The following is a 6,887-nucleotide window of genomic DNA, read 5'->3' on the forward strand; positions in this document are numbered from 1 at the left end:
TACATATAGTATGATAATACTGACAAAGTATCAGCAGCAATAAAACAGGATTGCCCCATCACTTGCAACAAGTCATTACATAGTTACAAACAAACAAGGCATCATCAGCAAAAATACAGTAGCAAAATGCCAACGATAATACGAAAACACAGGAGCAGAGATGAGAACAGAAATCGCGTGGTGGAGGCGCAGCGGCCCCATTAGCTAAAGTGGTACCTCAGGTTAAGAACAGTTTCAGGTTAAGAAAGGACCTCCAGAGCGAATTAAGTTCTTAACCCGAGGTACCACCGTATTTGTTTCAAAAACTAAGTAGAATATATAATAGTTTAATAAAATAGTTAAGCTTCTCTTCATGGAATGATCCATTCCCATTCTCAGAAACATTGTCCACATATGCAATTCACAACACAAGTTTAAGAGGATATGAAAATATGCTTGTCTTGTCTTGATGCTTTAAGGTGGACAGAAGACACATTTTCCTTGTGCCATGAGGATTGCAAGAGAAATAAGCAGGGCCTTTAAGCAATCCAGCATCTCAAAAAGGCTAAAGAGAGATTTGTGCTGCACAGTGTCTCTGACACAGTGACTCTCCCCAGAGAGAGAAAAGGAGAGGATAAACCAGCCGCTGGAATAACATTTCTGTTTCAGTCACCATTCCCTGTATTATCTGTTCTTGCCATAGCCTCACACAATTTTATCTCTCTGCCCATGCTATCAAAACACACTTTCTTTCTTATTCGGAAAGAACTAGAAACTAGGATGTTTCCAGAAAGTACTATCAAAATGGCTGCCTTCACTGGATGTTCCAACTCTCTCAAAGTTTTAAAACGTGCAAAGATGATTTAGTAAGAAATATCAAGGTCAGGCACACTTAATAAGTTAGGATGACTGATGCTTCTGTGCATTCTTATGTCAAAAAATGTAGTAGCATACAGTGAAGCAGCCACCATAATAATTATCACGCATATCAGGAATTTTCAAACTGAGACTTCCAACTTGTAATCTACTGTCAGTACACATGACAGAAAAATCTCCTGAAACTTACCTTGCATTGCTCTATGTGGTGATTGTCCTCATAGCTGCTCATGGGCTAACTGAGCAGATACCCTCAACCCCACCAGCCTTGCTGGTGGGGGGTGTCTCTGGGGAAGTTTGTGTTTCTATCGAGACAATTATTGATATGATTTATGGGCCAATGCACACAACAGCTTGCCACTTGCTTTAAAGCTGATCGTAAATCAGAAACACATTTTGTTTCAATTTTGTTGCTGTTGTCAAAATGTATATATGGATTTTTTGTGTGCACTTATTTCATCTATTTTCTTCTTCTTCTGTATTCTGGCCACCTCCAACTGTGCAGAAAGAGCTGTACAAAATCCACTGAAGGTTGGTTCTTCTGGCTCCCAAGAAACTGTGGATGGATCAGAGCTAGCCTACGAGACACAGCTCAGGCCTTGGATGTGAGTGGCTGTAGCAATCTCTTCAATATGTCTTATCAAACTGGGAGAACTGCTCCAACCGAAGTAACCTAAAGCTTAGGTGGAATATGTGCTCTCTGCATGCCCTTCATTAGCCCATGTGATTAGGGCCACATTCACACCATACATTAAAAGTACAATGATACCACTTTAAACAGTCATGGCACTCCCTCGCAAAATATGGAGCTGTAATAAAGGGTGCTGAGAGTTGTTAGGAGTCCCCTAGTTCCCTCCCAGAGCTACAATTCCCAGAGTTCTGTGAGAAGGGGATTGATTGTTAAACCACTCTGTAAATAGTTGCTTCCAGAGGGTAATGGTGGGCGGTCTCTCAGCACTGTTAACAAATTACAGCTCCCAGTTTTATATGGGAGAAGCACTGACTGTTTAAAGTGCTGCTTTAAATGTATGGTGTGAATGTGGCCTAGCATCAGCCCCCTCCAGTTAAGTGTGCAATCACATAGAATAGCTTTTAGATAGTCTTCTTCTTTGGCGATCACTCATAGCCGAGTAAGATTGTCTTCCATAAACACGGTTTTAACAATGAGTCTGTAAGTGACTATGGTGGTCAATTCTGGATCCACACGTCCTTCCACAGTGGGGACATAGGTTTCCGGGCGGGAGTTGATCACGGTGTGGATTTGTCAAGCATGCCTTCCTCTTAGCACATTTCTCCCTTGCGTCCTGAGTTCGAGTGTCTTCAAAGCCCATGAACACCATTGGTAAAGGCTGTTCTCCAACTGAAGTGCTCGAGGCAAGTGTTTCCCAATTGTTGGTGTTTATACTACATTTTTAAAAAATTTGCCTTGAGACAGTATTTAAACCTCTTTTGTTGACCACCAGCATTATGCTTTCCATTTTAAAGTTTGGAATAGTATATAAAGTATATTAAGTATATAAAATATATATAAGGGAAGTGAGAGCTGGACCATCAAGAAGGCTGATCGCCGAAGAATTGATGCTTTTGAATTATGGTGCTGGAGGAGACTCTTGAGAGTCCCATGGACTGCAAGAAGATCAAACGTATCCATTCTTAAGGAAATCAGCCCTGAGTGCTCAAAGGAAGGACGGATCGTGAAGTTGAGGCTCCAATACTTTGGCCACCTCATGAGAAGAAAAGACTCCCTGGAAAAGACCCTGATGTTGGGAAAGATGGAGGGCACAAGGAGAAGGGGACAACAGAGGACGAGATGGTTGGACAGTGTTCTCGAAGCTACAAACATGAGTCTGACCAAACTGCGGGAGGCAGTGGAAGACAGGAGTGCCTGGCGTGCTCTGGTCCATGGGGTCACGAAGAGTTGGACACGACTAAACGACTAAACAACAACAAAAGTATATAAAGGGACTCTGCCTAAGCTTTGGCTCAGCTGGATAGGAGAACATTCTCAAGTCTAGTCAGATAAGTTCAGGAATCAAACAGCTCCCCAACCTCCAGCAGACAGCTGTCAAAGATTTATGGAGCCCTAGAATCACATCTACAGTTTGTTTCCCATTGGCGTTTTGTATTGAAATCATAGAATAATTGGATCATTGAAATAGAGATATTATTATTATTATTATTATTATTATTATTATTATTATTATTTGTCATTTATTTATCAACCAGCTTCCTAGCCACTGCTGCAAGGTGATTTACACACAATATAATTAAAAACAGTTAAAACCATTAAAACATACATTTAAAACAAGACTAAAACCCTAACAAGTGGACACTTGTGGTAAAACCCCATTGATCCAGCTGGGAAAGCCTGTCCAAATAAAATATATCTCCAATTGTTTCCGCAAAGTGCGGACAGTGGGTGCGTGTCATATCTCAAGAGGAATGCTATTCCACAGAAAAGGGGCAGCCACCAGATAATGTTCACTTCTGTCCACAGGCTAACATATCCTGGCTGCCTAGCTGAGCTATTCCAGTAATCAAGAAACGTTTCTCCTCTTTCACACTGGGGATTTTCCAGTTGAAAAAATCGGGAGAGTTTTTGCTATTAGAAGCTGATAATTAAAACCATTAGTTTTCATCCTCAAAAATATCCCCCTGCTCCTCTGCATCTGCATGTGGGATGGAGGGACTTTAAGCCTTACAAGACAGGACAAGAGGCTATTCAAAAGCAGAATCATTAGGAGCTTTATTTTTCAGTATGTCTGCATGACAAAATGCTTAAATTAATCTGTTAAAAGTCTGTGCGGTGGTAAACTTTGGGGACAATTATCTGGATTTTGGTTTCCAAGCAGCTGTTTTTGCAATATAAGCATGTCACTGTATTCTACTTACAACCCACAGTGGATTTATAGTTCTTTTGTCTCTTTGAGTGCACTTGCTGCCTCCATGAACAGTATCAGGCTAAATATCCTCAGTTGTGCTCTTACTCAGAATAAAAGTCCTTTATGAAGATGAGACACTACAGAGGCCCACATTTTCAAAGTTAAAAATAAATGTATTGACTCAAAGTGAGTTAGATGTATATGCTGCACTTTCCTTCCCTTCAAAATATTCTTCTCTAAATAATGTTAAGCATTTTTTGTTTTCAAAATGTAACACCCTCTTTCAAAATTAAAATTTGAAAACATGTCTGATTATATTTTTTTTAAAAAAATCTATATGGGATATTGCTCACAAATATTTCACCACAAAGCTCTGGAAGCAGAGGCAGGATCACAAATTTATTTTTAAGATCAGCAACTCCATAGAAGCACAAAGCACCATTCACTAGAGTTATTCACATTATAGTTTATGCTATTTTGCCACCAAGTTAAAGACGTGAGAGCTCAGAAGGGTTACTTCCCATGCCTCTACCTCTAAGCATTTGAAAGCGGAAAATAGGTACGATGATTGGCACCCTACAAAGAAGAGGCTCACAGAGCGATCGTGAGTTAGTCCTTCCTTTTGTGCTAGAAGACTGTGAATTTTGGAAGCAATAATTTCAAGATACATGTTTTGCATATATTAAAACCAGCAAGCACACGTTCACCTCAGGAAGTCATTTGTCCATTTCCACCAAGATTAAGGACTTCAGAATTCAGTGCTTGAGAGATAAATATTATTCTGAAAACAGACATGTATTACATGAGTCAAGTGAGCAGGTGCATGTTGACAGAAATGTGCTGGTTGAGGTAAGGTCCAGACTTTACAAAATTGAAATCAGACAAGTAAATGTGTTGGTCAAGAGATCTGGTGTTCACTGTCTCCCAACTTCTATTATGGATAATGGCCTCATTCACAGGGGCCAACCAGATGACAATTGGGAACCCATAAGCAGAACCGGAGTGTAACGACACTCTTCCCACTAGCAATCCCCAGTACTTGGTCTTCAGAAGTGTACTGCCTCCAGCAAACATCTGGTTGGGGAATGCTGCTCTAAGGGGCAAGGGACAAACTCTTGGTCTTGTACCATCATCTGGTCTTCCAACAAGGTTTCTTTTTTTTTATTTAAAATGGCCCTGCTTGTTCCTTTAATGACATCATATGCGCTTGCCAAAAGAGAAGTGATCTGATTTTTGAACACAGTGGTGTTTCTTGGGAGTATATCATTATCAAAACCCACAGATAAAAAGAGACCGGGGGATGGGGGAAGAGGGCAGAGGCAGCTACTTGATGGTGTGATCACACTCTGAATGGCAGCTTTGTGTGAACAACTTGAGTCTACTAACTGAGGATGCTTGGCTGACATGTGCAGCCAAGCATTTTGCATGCACAGAAGCCTTCACTGTTTTTTGTGTGCTCTGCATAGATTCCAGTTCCAATATAAACACACAGAAAATGGTTATTTCCAAGACTTGGTGTTTTTAAAAAAATGTTTTGGTGTGCTAACTGCAATATAGGTTAAGAGCTACTCAACAGCAGGGAAGAAGAAAAAGAGAGAACGATGCAACTCAATGCCCCTCTTTCTTCACAGTTGCGCCCTCCATGAATTCATACTATTTTATTCACACACAAAAAATCCAGTATACCCTAAGAATAACCAGTGCACGGAACTTGAGGGGAGTATTCCCTAAACACAAATATCACATATTTACCCCCTAAATATTCTTATAATATTTAATCCATCATTCTGAAAGTCTTAGGAAATGCTATAGTAATGTTGGTATGCTGAGACAATGAACACCTGTTAAGACAACTGTCCTTCAAAACACACACAGATTAATATGACATGCTGTTTTGCTGATGGTGGTTTTTTCTTCTTCAAAAAAAAAGTTGCTAGGACTCATAAACTGTAGAGGATTTTGTGATGGAATGACCAAGACAAAGAGAAGGGGAGAAGAGAAGAGGGAGTATTGTATTAAGTATATTTTCAGTATTCTGCTTCTTTTATTACTATTTTAAATATGTCCAAAGGCTTCTGGGTATGATTTTAAAACATACCAAATCACTCTCAAGATATTAAAGATTATTACAACCAGGAAATTACAAGAAAACCACTGATCTGCCTTTAAAAAAAGCTTTTAGAAACCTTTGACTGCTTGACAGTAGTGCAACATATTTACTTGAAGCCATGGAGTCCTCCTTATTCACAAAAGATGTACATTTTAGTCATAACCACACCCATACATTTAAAGCACTCTCACACCACTTTAACAGTCATGGTTATGATCTTGGGGACTGTAGTTAACCTGTCTGAGTTACAATTCTCTCCTCCCTTAGCAATCTTACAGTTCCCAGGATTCACCATGACTGTTAAAGTGGTATAATAGTGATTTAAACACATGATGTGGATGTGAACAAAATTTAGAAAATATTCAAAGTGGTTCTCAGGGCCAAAGAAGCTAGCCCCAGCTGGCTGAAGAACTAACCTAATTTCACATATATACTAATTAGTAGTGTGATGTGGTGAAAAGACGGACAGTGTGAACAGTAGCTTTGCTTTAAGTTATGCTACCTGTGGTAAACATATTTTCTGTCTATTAAAACGATTCATCAATCAAAAGGGTGGAGGAAAGCGAAGGAAAGGAAAATAAATCACACTTCTTGATGATCTGAGATTGGCTGCTGGCTGTTCCTCTAACCTCCCCATCCATTTTCTTTTCGGGATGAAGCACCAGAATATTATTTGGGAATAGATGAAAACTTTACCCTGCTTTTCAGTTTAAAAAACAACATCAACAACTAGCAAGCTGGTTTACAAGTTAAAAGAAATATTAAAGCAACCACAAGACAGCACTAACATTACACAAAAATAGCAAGAGCAGATACAATAATAACACCAGAAGCTAAAAATGGCAGCATAACAGCAATGGCAATTCAGCATTTTAAGAGTCTCCCGGGAACAGCATCTGTAAAGCAAGAAACCACAGCTGAAAAGACCTTTTCCCTGATCTCTCATGAACATTCATTTAAGATATATTTTCTACACATAGATGTACTTTTATGCTGGGAGGTCTACACTGAAGCTTAGCTTACATTTGTTTACCTAATGA

General features: G+C 39.6%; 1 protein-coding gene across 1 annotated transcript in view; it reads right to left on the minus strand.

The window, feature by feature from the left end:
* Positions 1–6,887, minus strand: part of GPC1 (glypican 1) — a 192,522-nt gene that overhangs the window by 36,502 nt on the left and 149,133 nt on the right. The gene's annotated exons all lie outside the window — the stretch shown is intronic.

This window comes from Podarcis liolepis, assembly GCF_965112155.1.
Source record: "Podarcis liolepis genome assembly, chromosome: 5".
Lineage (NCBI taxonomy): Eukaryota > Metazoa > Chordata > Lepidosauria > Squamata > Lacertidae > Podarcis > Podarcis liolepis.